We start from the raw sequence: 17,465 nt of genomic DNA on the forward strand, positions 1-17,465 counted from the left end.
AATGGCATTTTAAGTATTATCAACTAGTACAACATTTATGATCAGTTTTAAACCCACCTGTGAATGATTCGTACATGTGTGTAAATGGTTAAATAACATTGTAAAATATATATAAGTCAATATATCAGTCCCTACCCCCAAATGAGGGGTCTTGATTGGGGTATGAATAGGATTTTATAGAAATATATAATAAATCCAAGTGTTTATGGGGTGGCTGGGTGGTTAAGAAAAATATACAATGTGATCCAATGTCCCAAGTTTAGTTTTGACTGCAAACTTTTATCATATGTCAGTACCTCCTCTATGATTCCTATCATCTTTTAATTATCCACTGTTAAATAAAGGCAAAAATATTTACATCCAACAGCCAAAAACATTTTTAAACAAATGTATGACCGATTACACAAAATACAAAGAGGCTACAAAGGAAAAAGTGGAGAACAAATTCTAAACTAATACCTCACAAGTAGTGAATAACTAACACTCAAGCACTAAAGGTTCCTTAAAAATGAATGTGACATATTGTTAAATTAAAACTAGTTCTTGTATTTGCAAATCTGCATTCTGACCATTTGATTAATAATTCATTTCTGCTTAACGCTGCCAGGTGCTAAATGGCACAAAACCAAACACCACCTCGAGTGTGGATTGGTTGATTGACATAAAATGAATCTACAACAATTCTCTAAACCATTTCATATTCAGTTATTAAATTCAAATAAGTTGTCAAGAAAAAAGTGTCAATCATTGGTTGGCTTCAGCTTCTCAAATGTGAGGATTTTCTGCCTCATTTACAGATTTGCCAATAAATTATTTTAGGTTTTTGGACAATATTATAAGATGATACCTTAGGCTCAGGCACAGTGGTATTTATTAATAAAAACAAGTTAGCTGCAGCCCTGATTGCTTTCTTATTATTACTTTATTACTTACTATTCCTGTGTTTCCTTGGGTACAGCGGTGCACAAGTGACCAGGAATGCTTCATTATTACTTAACTGTCTAACGAACATGAGGGAGAAAGTAAAGCTGACACAGCCTCTGTCTAATTAGTGTATTTATGTAGCTGACACTTCAAGTCAAATGTCTTCAATCACTTTCGGATGGAGAATCCAATTCATGTACAGTATGTTCTATGCCCACACTAGCTATTAGCTACCTCCGCTTGCCTAATTACTGTCATTCATCCTTTATCAATGAGAAGTGGTGGGAAGCAGCTGCTACCGGGTGGCTGTGTCTTATATGCATGCAAATATACATGTGCGCCCACACACACACACACACACACACACACACACTGATAAACATGCAGACACTTCAAGGAAATGTCTGTCACTTAGAAAAACATATTTGCATATCTTACCTTTCTAAGTGATCTTCAGCTGATACAGTTCGTCTGTATTTGGTATTGCCATTGTGTGTGTGTGTGTGTGTGTGTGTGTGTGTGTGTGTGTGTGTGTGTGTGTGTGTGTGTGTGTGTGTGTGTATCTGTGTGTGTGCGTTTCTTGTGGGGGAGAGGTTATGTGCAGGAATCTATTTGAGGCTGTCTCTTTGACACCGAGGTGATGGCATATTTTATTAGCTCCTGCTCAGGGACCGGCGAGAATCTCACCTGAGAGCTCAACTGTGACATTGTGGATCCTGAACTTCTTTGTTCCTTCTCATCCCTTCTCATCTGTCTTCCTATTCCGTTTCAGCTCCTTCACATCATCCTGCTTCCATCTCTTCCCGCCCCAGCACTTCCACCACCTTCCACCTTAATCCCTCTGTCATTCTTACTTCACTTCTCTGCTGCCTCAATCATCCAATCCCTGGGCCTTCTCGTTGCATCACCAACAACAGGTGCCTGTTATCTGTAAAATAATCCGGCCGTGCTGTGCCTTCTCCTACTAACCGGCCTTCTCTCATGACAACTGGCTAATTAGGTGTCAGCACGGAAAATGAAAGGTAAACGGAGAGTAGATAAAACCATAAAGCTGTCAACTGTCTCACTTTTGGCAAGCGAGGAGGAGGAATAGAAGAAAGGGAGATGAGGTAGATTAGCTATAGAGGTCAGTGAAAGAGTGAAGAGCGCTGGAAAGGATGATGAACGGATGGAGGATTGGGAGGACTGAAAGCTAGATAAATACGAGAAAACGAGAGGATGAGAGAAGAATAGATATGCGCTAAGAGACGTGGGAGGAAAGAAGGTGAGAAAGTGATGCGAGAAGCAAAGGCCACAGCTGCCGTTCCCTGTGGTCACTATTAAAATGCTCCAGTCAGACCCCATGTATGTACACACATGCATGAGAAAACACACACACACACACAAAGGGCAGTTATACTTCCTGATCGATTGAGCCATGCCCTGCTCTGACGTCTCAGCAGGCCTCAAGATGAATGAGCTGACCTACGAGGGAAAAGAGAAAGAAGAGAAAAGAGGGGAAAGCAAACCTTTGGCTTTTAAATCTCAGAGGTTTGTGTCACCTTGGTTACAGGATGAGATGGTACAGTGTGTTTGTCAACACTTTGTGGCTGTTTTTTGTCATGTATTTGAAGGGGGGGGGGGGGGGGGCAAGTCTTGGTTGTTGGTATGAGATTGAACATGTAATACTTTCTCCAGTGTTTGAGTCACACACTCTATTGACACAAGTATCCACTCCAATGTCCTCTCTGAGACTCCTGTAAATCTATAACAATGTCATGGCACTCCTGCCTCTGATACTGAGAGAAGACAGTCATTTGTCCCTCCGCCGAGGATCTGTGTCTGTTTGTTTGTTGGTTAGTTTTATCAGCAGGATTACAGAAAAACATACCGTACCGATGTACACCAAACTTAGCGGAGGGATGGGGCACGGGCCACAGAAAAAAACATTCAAATTTGGTGACATTGTCGTCTCAGGAAGTATTGTTTGGATGTTGATGTATCAGACATATTATTAGAGATTAATTCTATGACTTTGCAGATCCAGACCTGGATCTCACAGATGTGTAGGATTGTTTGGCTCTGGCGGAGGTATGCGCTCTTTTTTGCGCTATGCTAGTTCACATTTTGTCACCTTTTGCACATGAAATAAATTTCTTCCTCTTTGACTTTTCTTGTAAATATGCAGGCACTTTTTCTACAAGATGCATCTGTTGATCTTGGACATATTTTTTTAGAAAGATTGGACTGGGGAGTACAAACCCTTTTCCAACTGTTTGTCTGAGCAGTTTTTTGTATAGTGAAGACAGTCTTGTTTTACTAACCAAACCCTAACAAAAATATTGCTGTGAAACATCTCTGACAAGCAAATTTGTAGAAAACTGTAACTCTCTGTGCGTGCTGACTTAGCAATTTGTGCGTGTGTCATTCGATGGCTTTGCTTTGTATGATGTTTGCAACCATGTGTTTGTATCTAGTTGTGTGTTTCTGTGTAAATCTGTGCCTTGAACGGAGCCGTAGTCAGAGACGGATTTGAGCTGCTTCTGTTCAGGCCATCACTTGAGAACCATCCATCACTTCTCACCTGATGCTCCACCGCTGGTCGGCCCCGCGCTGCCACTCAGACAAGGCAACACTCACACAGCAGCCAAGAGAATGTCTGGTGTTCACTGAAAAGGGCACATTGACTAATAATTGGAACTGTTCCTGTTCTGAACTCGAGGCTAATTAGCTGTGTATCACCAAAAGTGTGACCTCCATATTAATAGAGGATATTTTGTTTGCAGCTATTCAGTCTACAGCAGGTAGCTGACAACAGACAACTCCCCTTCCATTCACTTTTCCGTAGGTACAATCATGAAACGTTAACATAATGTAATCACTCTCACAAATATTCAGTGACGATATTAATTCTTCATTAAGCCAATTAGGAACAAGAGGATCCAATCAATCAATCTCATTAGCTTCTCTGTCAAGTAGTCCGTCTGCCTTCCCTGCATGGCGTACAGTATTTATTGCCACAATGCTCGTTTAGCGTCACTGCTTATTTAAGTCATTGCATGGCTATGAAAATGCCTGCTCGCAGATGACTTCCTATTACATTTCATATAGAACATATAAATGAGAATATTAGTCAGGGAGGTGATGACTGCTCCGTTTCATGAGAATGACTGTAATTTTCTATGCACAGTAATAATGCAATTCCTTGCTTAAGAGAACAGCAGGTACTGTGGCTGACAGTAATTCTCTAGCTGTAACTATCTCAATCCATCTCATATATATACACACACACACACATACACACACACACACACAACACACACACACACACACACACACACACACACACACACAAACCACCTGTCTGCACACAAGCCCCTAAACCATCTTTGAAGCAGACCTGGGTCCAGAAAGTAATTGAGCTGCTTCTGAAATTAGGGGGGTGCGCTTGGTCATAGCCGCAGCACAGACTGCATGGGGAAGGAAAATGGCTGTGAAGATAGCATACGGCATACAACTAATCCGAGCTGAATGCTAAATGACAATTCATGCAAGAAACTACTGACAGGTGGAGCCAGTCCAGCAAAACATTAGCATTTAAATATTCCCTTTCAGACTCTGAGACAAATAAGAATGCCCTGGTTTGAATAATAATTTATGGTTTTTCTACAAACAAAAATTCAATAAAATACTTTTCATACTTTTCAGAAAAACTCATCACCACCATTCTAAAAGTTAAATAAGTAGACTCAAGATTTCTCCTTCACTGAAAACTCCCCTGTCTATTTATATTCACTGGATTCTTCCAGTTTTTCCAAGCATATTAGACAATGACTAACGAACCAGCTCGGACATTTATAGCAAGCAAGGCTAAAAGCTTCATTTCCACTATTCTTATTGAGTCAAGAGCTACTAAAGGCCTGGTTACTGCCACTACCACTGAATAAGCAGTCTGGGTTGTTATGACACACTTGCAAGGGTCGTTTGGGTTCAGATGTAAGTGTGAGAAGCAGGAGGCAGGTTCAGCTGGTACGAGATGGGCCTATTTTAGACAGATGCTCTCCTTCACTATCTAAATTATCAACATTATCCAACATTATAGAGGACAAGGTGGTGTCTGTGGGCTTTTAGAGTCATTTTCCCAGGCACATGATTTGCTTTCTAACTATGTGCTGTACGTCTTGTGATCTTCCTGCACACACAGCGGCACACACAGACAAAGATGGCATCGTCAAGATGCACTGTTTGCTGCAAGTGTGTAACTCGGTGTTGATTAAGTATAAGGCCAGTAACAATATAGGCCAGTTAGCAGAGATGTGGTGAAGAGTTTTACATCAAAGTCATCTGAGAGTGCCTCCATATTAGTCGGAGGGTGCTTAGCATCGTCGAGCGCCCATGTAGAAGTGATCCTATTTTGAAACTATTGTTTTCAGACATGCATGGGCGGCAGAGAGACAAAATGTACCTGCACACGATCACATGCACGCACACATTTTGCAAACTGGCATCCTCCCTCCGTACACACACTGCCATGTACAGTAACCTCCAGGGAAACTCACTCAAACCACTGAAAAGCAACAGGAGGTGATTACTGTGGTCTAGCCGTACGATCCTTGTACTCCAGTAATGGAGCCGGCCACAGTGATGCCTGTTGAGTTGATGTTTTAAGAGCTTTAATGGACTGGCAATCCACAGATGACAGCTGGGTCTCTGCTGCTCTTCTCTAAAGATGTACTCATATACATACACACTCTGTGATATGATGAGAGCCAATTAGGTAAATCTATAAAAAGATAAGTAGTGTAGTAATTATAAAAATGTGAGGTTTTGCATTCTTTTTATCCCTGCAAATGAGTGTGTCAGCAGTTTGGTTACAGAGATTTGAGGGGGTCAAACTCTAATAGGGAATGCTATAAGCTTATAGACTAGTCAGGAGTGTTGACTGCATGAGTTACACACAAACATGCATTTTAGAATGTTTTAAAGCAGCCATTATGTTGTCGGAAAGCTACGATTACATTATTGATGGAGTTGGAGGCAGTTTAAATGTGCTTTTACAAGAAATGTTCTAAAAGAGCCATGGCTGGTGATTTATTCTATCTTTAGTCTATCTCTATAGATAATGCTGTGTTGCTCTCCCAAGGGGCTGCATTAGTAGCTCAGATTCCTCTGTGTCTCCTTTAACTTCACAATCCACCTCTTCAGTTAATTTGACTTCTGAAAGTCTACTCTTTTTGTTTTCTCCCTCATGTCCTGCTTCCCTTCTCCTTTTCCATTCCACTCTGTGCTCGAGCTCTGTGTAGTCTAATGTAGCAGATTCAGTATTGATGAGGCGGGTCGATCGGGAGAGCACCACCCTCCCCGTTTTGTTACTGTAGGTCTTGAATAATCTATCTTTCATCCAATATTCTGATACAAGCAATAAATGGCTGCAGTTTAAGATTCCTCCCACTTTAAGACTGTTGTCTCCTGAGCAAAGAAGTCTGGCTGTTTAGACTTTATTTATATGATATTTGAACTACTATTCACTTGCATTATGGGACATGCAGCTGATGACAGGTAATATTCTCACAGTGATTACACTGGTGAGAAATAAGCCTGAATTGCAGAATTGCAGGTGTAGACATGTATTCACCTCTGAATATCAGAATACATGTCCGTCTATACTGTAAGTATGTATTATATATATGTATGTGTATATACATGCTGTATGTGAGTATTTTCTAAGTATGATGTCACAGCAACCTTTGCCTTTGTTTTGAATCCTCTGACACTGTGGCACGTCCCTTTGTATCTCGTGTCCATTGACATCATTTTGTGTCAAGCCTCTGCTGTTATGAGTTGGGGTTTAATCTCATCATGTGGCCTCTGGAGACTTTGCCACAGAAATGATCCTTGACTATAGCACCTCGAGTATCAAGTCATCATCACAAGATTATGTGACTTTTGGTCTAATGCGGAGCAATATCGATATCATAGTTTGCTCTACATCTGCCTCGTCTGGAATTTAACTAGATATAAGATACAGTGATGATTGTCTTTTCCCTCAGGGACTCCAAACTGAGTTACATTTTAATATTCCATTGAATCTAAGCACTATGACTTAGAGTGTCTAAATTAAATGAAGTGTTCTGCTCCAGCAAAACTGACACAGTGAAACAGATCTGGCAGAGGAGTAATTGTGGGAAATGAAAGTTGTTCTGTGTGTACTTTGTTGTTCATTGCGTATAAAAAAAATGTAATTATTCAGACACTGTACCGTACAAACAAAGTCTGTGGCCTGTAAGGCAGCAACAGACTGGTCGAATAACATTCAAACCAGAATTGACAATTACCCACAATTCCATCGTAGCTGCTCCTGAGGGATTTTGACTGAACTCGAGTAGAGCATTTTTTTTTTCTTTATCATAGACATGCAAATATCAAATTGATTATAATGCCATAATGGCAGCCTGGTTGTGTGCTCGTACTTGTTAATCTGGCCACTAACGGTTTGTTCGTGTTCCCTTAATCCTTTGACAACAAGCCGGTGATGATCGTAATCAGCCTTAATTGTGAGTTTGATGTGATTTTGAGTTCTTTCTGCGTAAGCTCAGAAGAGCGCAAAGCTCAAGCCATACCCGAACAACTCTGATTGTTATTGATTGGCTTGGAGCATTGCATGATTGTGTTGTGAGATATTTCTGTAACGTGGTGACACACACACGCATAAACACATACACTTAGCCACACCAAAGACAATGTTGTCAGATGAAATGTTAATCATTCCCTTCCCTGCTAGGAACTCGAGAGGTAAACAGGGTTTATATAAATGTCCTCATGCACTCCAGTACTTGTTAGCACTTGTAAATAAGACAACAAGGAGATAAGCTCAAATAAATGCATGTTCTTGGCCCTTTTTGTCTCCATAAAACTGTAGCCAGTCATGGAAAACATGCTGAGGACAGAGGCACAAAAAGCCCACATACTCCTTGCCAAATGCACACACACACACACACATACACACACCACACACTTGCACTTTTACTGCAGCCTGGCTAGAGGTCTCAGAGACAGGAGGAGTGTGATGATGGATGTGTTGTATCTACTTCCTCCAGACAGCTGGTCTGCAGAGTGGACAGAGGGACAGGGAAGGCCATCGGTCAAAACACACTTTAGCCCCTATTTTAGCTTGTGTGTGTGTGTGTGTGTGTGTGTGTGTGTGTGTGTGTGTGTGTGTGTGTGTGTGTGTGTGTGTGTGTGTGTGTGTCTGTGTGTGTGCGTTTAAGCATTTGTGTGTGTGTCAGTGCATATCCTGGCTGCTGTCCTTTCCCTGTCTCTTACCATGGTTCCTCTGGTGGAGGACTCCGGGCCTCATTCTCCCTTCCCATCTGCCCCAGCACTGCCTTTTCGTCCCTCGGCTTGCAGTAGTGACAGGCGGAGTTGCCACAGTGATGGATGACTGTGCGCTTAGTTTCAGTGTCAGAGTCCTGCACCTCTGCTACCTGCCGTGTGGGTCCCTGTCAAAGACTTCCTGTCAGGTCAGCTAAACCCCCCCACCCCACCCCAACCGCCCCTCCTCTTTTTATCCAGCTCTTCATCTTCATCCTGCAGCTCTCCCATCTCTCCTTTATTTAGCTCACTACTGGGACCTATTTCAAAAGTTGGAGCAGAGAGTAAAATTTTCCAGAAATAGCTTGATAACTTTTGAAGAGCACCAGAACAAAGAGACTGATTATGCCACATATATGCTCCCTCACGTCACACAGAGCAACACTTTCATTCAAAACTAATCTCCTACAATCAGTCAGATTGCGCGAGTCTATTAAGGCTGTATTTACATACAAAGCATGTTAATGAAGGCATTTTCCCTAATGAGCTGCATCATGTGAAGCCACTGCTTCCTTTCTTGCCAGTAAGCTGTGTACGACATTGTGTGTGAATTCTGCGATTGTGCGTGTCGTCCTAAATGCACCTTCATTTGTTGGTGTGTGGTCGTGTGTTCATTATACAGCGAGCTTGCTTAAGAGTGACCCCAGTTTTACGCCACGCATTTTAAATACTAGCCCTTTTGAAATGAGGTCCATAAGCAAGGCACTCATGAGCTTTGTCTGTGAATGTAATTAGCCAATTAGTCTGTTCTTTATTAGAGACCAGCAGCAGCCATGCGTCTCTGCTACTAGGGACTAGTTAGTGTGTTCTAATGAGCCTTTAGCTTCCAACCAGAAACCCTGTCAAGCATTATTAATAAAGAGGCTATTTGTGCAGGCCTTCCAGTTTAAACACTGTTAATACCAGAGCGCCATGCTTATTAAGATTTATCTGCAAGATTCATAAAACAGGTTGTACTGTAAAATCAGATTTAAAGGCAGTTTGTGTAAGAATGTGAAGCAATTTACGACTTTCTCGGTTACCTATAAGAGCCTGTTGTCTGAACTATATGTAAAGGCTGAATTTTTCTTGAAAAGCCAAAGGGTGTGACTGGTGAATTGGGGGGGGGGGGGGGGGGGGGGGGGGGGGGGGGGGCAGTCAAATATAGTTTGTAGTACAACTATAATAATAGTGTAACCTTAGTTACTACTTTTTTATTAGCACTATCAAAGCACCATACAGGTTTGAATTTCATTCCCATTCCAACCATCACGACAATGTTTTGGCCAATGCACAGGATGCTACCTACGGAGTGTGAATGCAAGCAACATGATTCTGCAGTTTACTTAAAGTTTGTGGCAGGTTAGTCTCAGAGTAATTGGTGTAGGGTTTCTGGGAGCCTTGAACTGATCAAAAAGACACTGGGTGAATAAAGGCGCAGAAGATGTCACCATGCTTGAAGATGTGCTTTAAACATGTTTTAAAACACCAATACCAAGCATTAGTGCTACCATCACAATCTGCAAACTGTACAGGATTGGATGTTTACATGTGTTATTAATCCAACTAATATCAGCATATCTCTAGAAATCTTATTCATATTCAAACTAGGTAACACATACTCACAAGCTTATCCATGTGATTACAAACAGGATAAGCAGGGGTTTAATACACCAGTTGGAAGACAGGATAACTGGGCACAGTGAAATGACAATAACAATGTTACTCATTTTAAGAATGGTGCAGGTGCTAAAGTGAAAGCTTTCACAGCTTTCATGGATTAATAGATTTACAAATTGTACATCGTCAAAAGTCAAAAGTTGAGTGTAAGGAGTATATATACTACACATCGCACTAATATAGGATTATAGACTGTTGCAGTGTGGATTTCTTACCAACGGTAACAGCACTGAGCACAGTGAAGCAGAGCCACTTCTTCAAGACTGAGGAGGAAATTTTGTGCCATTTTGGATGTGTGGGTTGTATAGTATTTCCATTAAAATAAGTTGTGCTGACTTTGATGTGCATTCTCCACAGTTGTTAAGACATTTACCTGTCAGTCCAGTAAATAACTTTATCACATCTGAATGCCTGAAATTGGTGCTTCACTTGGACACCCATCCAAGCACATGATTCACCCTGCATCAGGCAAACAGCCAACTCTTAACTCGTAAGATAAAAAGAAGAAAAAAGAAATGGCTAGAGTATTCCTAGGGTTGGATGATATGACAATATGTAACATGAGATGAGAGATAGATCAGAGGTTTTGCTATAACATTGATATTGTGGTTGCTGCAGTATCTCTTTAATGTGTGGTTGTATTAGGCCTTTGGGGGCAGTGTTGCAAATCAATGGACAGGACTGCTTCATGCATGGCAATACTGGATATTTATGACTTTTGGATCAATAAGAAAAAGTAATGTGATTTTCAAGGTGTTTAATTTGCTGGATTTTACCCAAATATTGCTCAGTTGATTTTTTTTTTTTCTTAAAATTTACTATATCATGATCTGTAGCGATATTATAAAATAATATGTGCCTACAGCATTTCGTCCATACCACCTGACTTTCTACGGGCTTTGTTTTTTCAAGATCTTTATTAAATATTCTAAAGGAGGAGTAAGTGAAGTGGTTATATGAAGAGGTTGCAGTTTGGTCAAACCTTAAATGCGGCTTACGTTGAATGAGGAACCACTCGAGCCGTACCTGCATCACGGTATGAGTATTCCAACTGTATGGAAATCCTGCATAACAGCAGTCATGACCCCAGCTTATCTCAGACACACAACTGTCTAAACCACCTGGGACTCTTTACAGTCTGAAATGTGACTGCTGCCTCTCATTTTCTCACTCTGTCTCTTTCTCCCTCTCCCTCTCTCTCTCTCTCTCTCTCTCTCTCTCTCTCTCCACAGTCTCCCTCCACAACACAGGGATGAGTGATGCTGTCTCTGCCTCGTCTTTGACTGGCAGAATAAACGCAGTTACCACAACAGCAATGCTGGGAGACAAACTACAAGCAACAACAGAGGTAGACAGACACACCACAACTGTGACAGCACACGGCAGGAGAGATAAAGCTGTGACAGTGTTTGCAAAGATAGGTGTGTGAGCCCAGCGATGATAACAGAGTTAGGAGGCAGATTCACAAGCATGATACTACGAGAGAAGATTCATACGAATATGAAAGTACAGGAGCATATATCTGGGCGGGGACACGTTGAAAGGTGGATAGCGACAGTGTAAAACGTTGACTTGGAATATAATCATAACTAGAGTTTGTGTGTTGGTGTGCTACTGTTCTGAGCCTGTTATTAGTGGGGGAAGGTGGAATAGTGAACGAGATCTATAGAGGCACAGACAGCAACATTCAAATGGTGTTTAGAGCACAGATAGATATGCTATTAGAAGACCCAGCCACTCAGGAAAAAAAAAATTAGCATTAAAGAAACCTTTTAAGTCCCACCTTGCTCTTTGCTGCCTGTAATTAACACAAGAGAGAGAGATTGAGACAAAAAGGTAGAGGAGGAAATAAGTAAACTGAGGTGGAGGGGGGGGGCAGGGGGAGGGGGATGGGATGGGAGTGAAAAGCAAACAGGAGCGAAAGATGGAGATGAAACACTGGAGGCAAAGCAAGGCGCGAGCAGAAGGAAATTTGCACATGAACAGTAAAGCATGCCAGAAAACGGAGCAAGGATGGAACGACTAAAAGAAACAAACAAAAACGTCAGGATAGAAAAGGAAGCGCTGTGAAGCAGCATAAACAGAGAGATAAAGAAGGATTGACAGGCCAAAAGGGAGACTGCAGAAATGTATATAGCATCACGCTGATATTGTCATTCAGTGCAGCAGCCCAGCACCAATGCGCTGATTATGAGAGCATCATTTGAGACTGACAACCTTGTTTCGATAGTACAGCATGCCAAACACATTCCCAGCCCCCATCTTTTTCTCTCTGCGTTCTCCTCCTGAGCTCACACAATAGCCGTCTGATGAAGACTGAATGATTGGAGGAGGAAGGAAGTGAAACGTGAAAGAATAACAGAAAAACACACACACACACACACACACACATACACACTTGGAGAGGCTGGTGATGGGGAGAGTGCAAAAAAAAAAACAAAAACCAAAAAAAAAACAGACAGAGAAAAGAGTGGAGAGGAGGTGTGGAGAACATGGGCTCAATGCAGCTGCAATTAAGGGAGCGATTTTGTGCCAGGGAATATGCTAATTCCTCCTTTGTGTGAGCAGTTGATTGGCCATTGCGCTGCGCACCAGGCGATGAGGGAAGAGGAAGCAGTGGGCTTGGACGCCTCTGTCTGGCACAGCGTCCATCACAGGCCTCATTTAGCTACGACATCACAGTTGGCAGGATCGGAGTAAAAAAGACACACTTGTGTCAGATGTCTCTCCCTGCGTCAGTATGTATACGTACATCTAAGGGATGTAGGGAAGGAGGTGCTAGCTCAATTAGCAAGCTCCAGAGATGGAGAATGGAACAAAGGTACTCATTAATAGTCACGTATGACCTTTATATATGAGCTGAGCCTCAATCCACTGAAGACCGGTTGTAATTTTGGACCTGAGGGATGCTGGGAGTACTGAAGGAGTTCAGACTACAAGGGAGGAAACTGAAGCTACTGTATCATTTCCACTGCAGGTAGTTTTGGTAAGACTGAATCAAAAGATGTAATATATTGCATTTACAAGCAGAAAGGAGGATTTATGGCAAGATTATTATTGATTATTAAAACAATACATATTAGAGAGAATTACTGCTTCCTTTATCGCTGCAATAGAGCAGCTGATTGCCTCATTTCATTTTGCAAACATCACATGTATTCAATGTGGAGCCTAAAATAAGCATGACTAGGCCTCTATGCTCTCTGATTCATGGCCCATAATGTTGCTGAGACATATGTTGTCATTCAGCATATTGCTGCCACGGTAACACATACAATTAGACACTCCTTTTTTTTTTTCTTTTTTTTTTTTTTTGAGCAAACTGGAGGCAAAGCATTATAAGGCAGCCTCAGCCTGTCAGCTGAGTGTAGCTGGTGATTAGCACACATGTCCCCATGTTATTGCACAGCATGCACTTGAAGAGTGAAGCAATGTGAGTTAGTATCACTTGATGCGGATCAAGCAGTCCTAGTGTAGTACTTTATTTTAGCATGTACCAAGGGTTTCCTTGTCTATGTGCACAAAAAGTGCATAAACATAAAGTTGCTTTGTTCTAATCAATAACTAATCAATAATGCAGGGAACACAAGAAAAAGCACAATATAGAGTTGTAGTCCCTAATTGCTAAAGTGTGATCCTTCTTCAATGTAGGATGGATCAGGTCTGGAGGAGTCATGAGAAGCGCTCTGTATACAGCACTGAAGCTAGCGCTATACAGTAAACACTCACTGAGCACTTCATTAGGAACACCATACTAATACTGCATAGGGCCTCCTTGTGCTCTGAAACATGGCATGGATTCCACAAGATGTTCCTTTGAGAGTCTGGTCCTTGTTGACATGACAGCATCACATAATTTCTGAAGATTTGTCAGCTGCACATTCATGCTGCCACTCCCCCGCTCTACAATAGATATATATATAGATAGATAGATGTACATGCAGGTGGTAGTGCGTGGATGCACATGGTCAGCAACTTTGAGACGCTGTCATTCCAGCCCAAAGTGCCAAGAAAACATTCACCAGACCATTACACCACCAACACCACCAGCAGACTGTTGAAATGAGGCAGGTTGGGTCCATGGATTCATGCTGTTCATGCCAAATTCTGACCCTACCATCTGTGTGCCTCAGTAGAAGTTCATCAGAACAGGCTACGCTGAGTGTATACACGTCTGTGTCACCTCTGCTTTACCCTCCATACATTACTTACTGTAATTATTCGCTTGCTTTGTCTAATCATTTGGTTTAAAAGGATTTGAATTGATTTCATTTCTGAAGTGCTTTGCATTCTAAGGAACAAAATAATCACTGTACAATGAACATTTACACAAATCCTTATATCAACAAGGGTGGACTAAATATTGGAAGTACTTAGAGTACAGCACCAGAAACTACACCCTTAAATTATTGTAAAGTTGAATCAGCAGCTTTCTAAGACAAAACAACAAAAACCAAATATTCTAACCTTTATACATTATATTGCAAGAAACTGTCAACTGAGTGTCATATGTTTTGATTTTAGTCTCATGAATAGAAAAATTAAAAAAGAAACTCCTACTGAAGGTCACAGAGCTTCAACAGTGTCTGGGGATGTCACTCCACACACATCTTGAAGAATGTTTTGGTTGGTCAGAGTCCATTTTAAATCACAACATAAGCTGATATATTTGAAAAGCTCTCTCTCTCTCTCTCTCTCTCTCTCTCTCTCTCTCTCTCTCTCTCTCTGCCTTTCCCTCCCTCTTCGTCGGGTGGAGCTACTGGTTCCACCACCATCTGGTCCCCAGAAGAAGGAGGCACAGCAGTGCTCTCACGATGTACACCCACTCACCGGCCCACCACACACACACACACACACACACACACCTACACACACACAAACAAACAAACACATACACATCTTTACTCCAAGGCAAAAGCCAAGATCCTGCAGTAGCACCTACGTGAACACACACACACGCCAACACACATGCTGGCACCAATAGGAGCATTCACAAGCACACATACAGCGACATGCTGACTTTACCACCCACACTTTCTACAAGGTGCGGTCCATCTGCTCACTCCACTCTCTGTGGATTTAGATGGCAGAGTCCAATATCTGATAGGATTTACCCGCTTGCTTTAAATGACAGTCCCTATAGGTGCAGGTGTCTGAGATATCCATAGAATCCAAAAGAGGGCAATATTATTGGCCAATTGTAATCTGTAACAGATACATCTATCATGTATGTTGGCAAGTATTTCTCCTGCACAGTACATATCTGCGCATACATATTCAAATTTAAGGGATCACCATGAGAAATGTAGACTATGTACTGTATGTATGTTAGAAAATCATTCGATACCACGCAGAAGATTTGATCAAATATTGATATTATCAGCAATCAGCCTGCTCTGACAATGGTTCTACAAATCACCACAAAAAAACATGCATGCGTACTAGAGGGGGTGAATACAGATATTCACTGGAAACAGGCAGGCGCTGTTTAAGGTCATAAAAATGCCCTGAGGCATGTTAGAAAACATACAACATACAAAGATCCATGAATAAAATATCCTACTCCACTCTGAACATATCCTGGGGCTTAGATGGTAACATCTACAACGCTGTAAACATCACTGAGACATATATACCAATAAAGAAAAGTTGGATGAAGGATTGTCACATGCACGAACATGCAAGGGTGTGTGTGCACAGGCAAGAAAAATAAATTCCCAGAGCAATTTAATTGCAACACTCAAACCAAAGTGAAGCTGAATGCCAACTGAAAGCAGACTACAGAGGAGATCAGCCTACGGTTCAGAGCCCTGAGCGCTCAGGTTGCTTGCTGCAGCTTAAAACATCACTGATGGCTGTTTCACCCTCTGACTCACTAAATTAACTCCAAATCCATTTACCAGCGTTGCAGCTTAAGCCCTCCAGTTTGGTCTTGGTCTTCAACGGTTTCTTCTAATTGAGTTTCTAGTAATTACCACAAGGCTAATGCATTGTAAGTGCCTTCTAAATCAGGGGTAAAGATTTTGTTTCAGACTACAAGTGCACACAGTGATCGTATGCATCGGGATGTAAGAGAAGCTTTGGGGTGTATGTGTTAAAAACAACACAGATCCATCGCAGACCTTTATGACAAGCGGCTCAAGCCCCGAACGAGAGGATGATAGTTTGTCACATGTCCTTGAAGTCCCCCCAGCAACCCACTCTTTCCCCTTAATCCGTGACTTTGATTCAGAGTGCCAAGCAGAGGTAACCTGGCTGACACGCTGCACAGGGCCCTTTGATCTGTGCCGGCAAATTTGACAACAATTAGTGGGCTGACGCTGGTTGGCTAAATACACTTGAAGTAGAACAAAGTAGCTAGTTTCCTCGTGTTGCTCATTTCTCAATACCACTTAAAAAACAAGAAAGAATGGACTTTGGACTAGAAAAGAAATAAAGAAGGGATTTTGTGTACTGTTCTTCAGGGTTTTCATTATCTCAGTACTTTTTTTGAACTTTGTTGTGGTGAGAGGGAGCATGCAGGAGACACGAATAAACACACCACTCCCTCTACCATCATGAAGTTGCCTGGGACCTTCCTTCTCTCTGAAGACTCCTTTAATTAGGCTTTAATTGCCTTATTAGCGCTGGCTATCGATGGAGATGGTAAGGCAGAGAGAGAAAACGGTCAGGCAAAGAAGAGAGCTGAAGAGGAGGAGGGATAACAGGGTAAATATACAAGGTTGGGTAAAAGGGGTTAGGCAAAGGACTGGAGGAGATACAGAGATGTACTATCCACCCACACATACACACATCCAAACACACATGCATGCATGCAGAAAACACACACACGCACACACACACACGTGCAGGGAGTGGGTAACTTCAGGTGAAAGTGAGGCCATCTCCCGCAGAGAAAGAGTTGTCAGGCGATATAAAACACCAATGATAAGATGGCGCACAGATACATGACTACTCCTTCAAGAACAGGCTCTGTAGTGCGCCCAGGCAATTGACCCCTTCACCCTGACCTCAGTACGGCAGGGGAGACGGACGAGGCAGAGAGAGCTGAGGGGGAGAGGAGGGGCAACAAGCAATGATGAATGAGAGGGATATGGAGGAGAAGGAGATGGGCAGGTGGAGGGGGAGTTGCAGAAGGAGGACAAAGAAGAAGAGGGTAAAGAATCAGAAGGCTGCAGTAAATATTCTTCAGAGGACACTCAGCACACACTCTGAGTATCTCAAGCATCCCTCAATACTGAGGCTGGAGTCACTCAAATGAAAAGTATGAAAATCTAATTAAATTAGCATATGATATAGATGATTAATGATATTAATGTAATGAGATGTCTGGTCTGTTTACTAATGATTCATGATGTAAACATTTGAAAACTAATTAGTAAAGAAACATACGTGCAAGTTTAGGATCCTGCGACCCTGCGTCTTACATACATTCAGCTCATATCTGCCTTTTAAAATTCATAGCCTGGACCTGGGTTGCTAGCTAATTTCATTTTCAATTTGTATTTTGTTGACAGCGATCTTGCAAACAT

General features: G+C 41.9%; 1 long non-coding RNA gene across 1 annotated transcript in view; it reads left to right on the forward strand.

Annotated features, from left to right (window-relative positions):
• The window catches only part of LOC130180490 (uncharacterized), a 70,607-nt gene that overhangs the window by 28,210 nt on the left and 24,932 nt on the right, over window positions 1-17,465 (forward strand). Inside the window, exon 2 of the long non-coding RNA XR_008829413.1 lies at window positions 11,166-11,281. This is a non-coding gene — a long non-coding RNA (uncharacterized LOC130180490). The remainder of the gene's footprint in view (window positions 1-11,165; window positions 11,282-17,465) is intronic.

Source organism: Seriola aureovittata, chromosome 13 (assembly GCF_021018895.1).
Source record: "Seriola aureovittata isolate HTS-2021-v1 ecotype China chromosome 13, ASM2101889v1, whole genome shotgun sequence".
NCBI classification, from domain to species: domain Eukaryota; kingdom Metazoa; phylum Chordata; class Actinopteri; order Carangiformes; family Carangidae; genus Seriola; species Seriola aureovittata.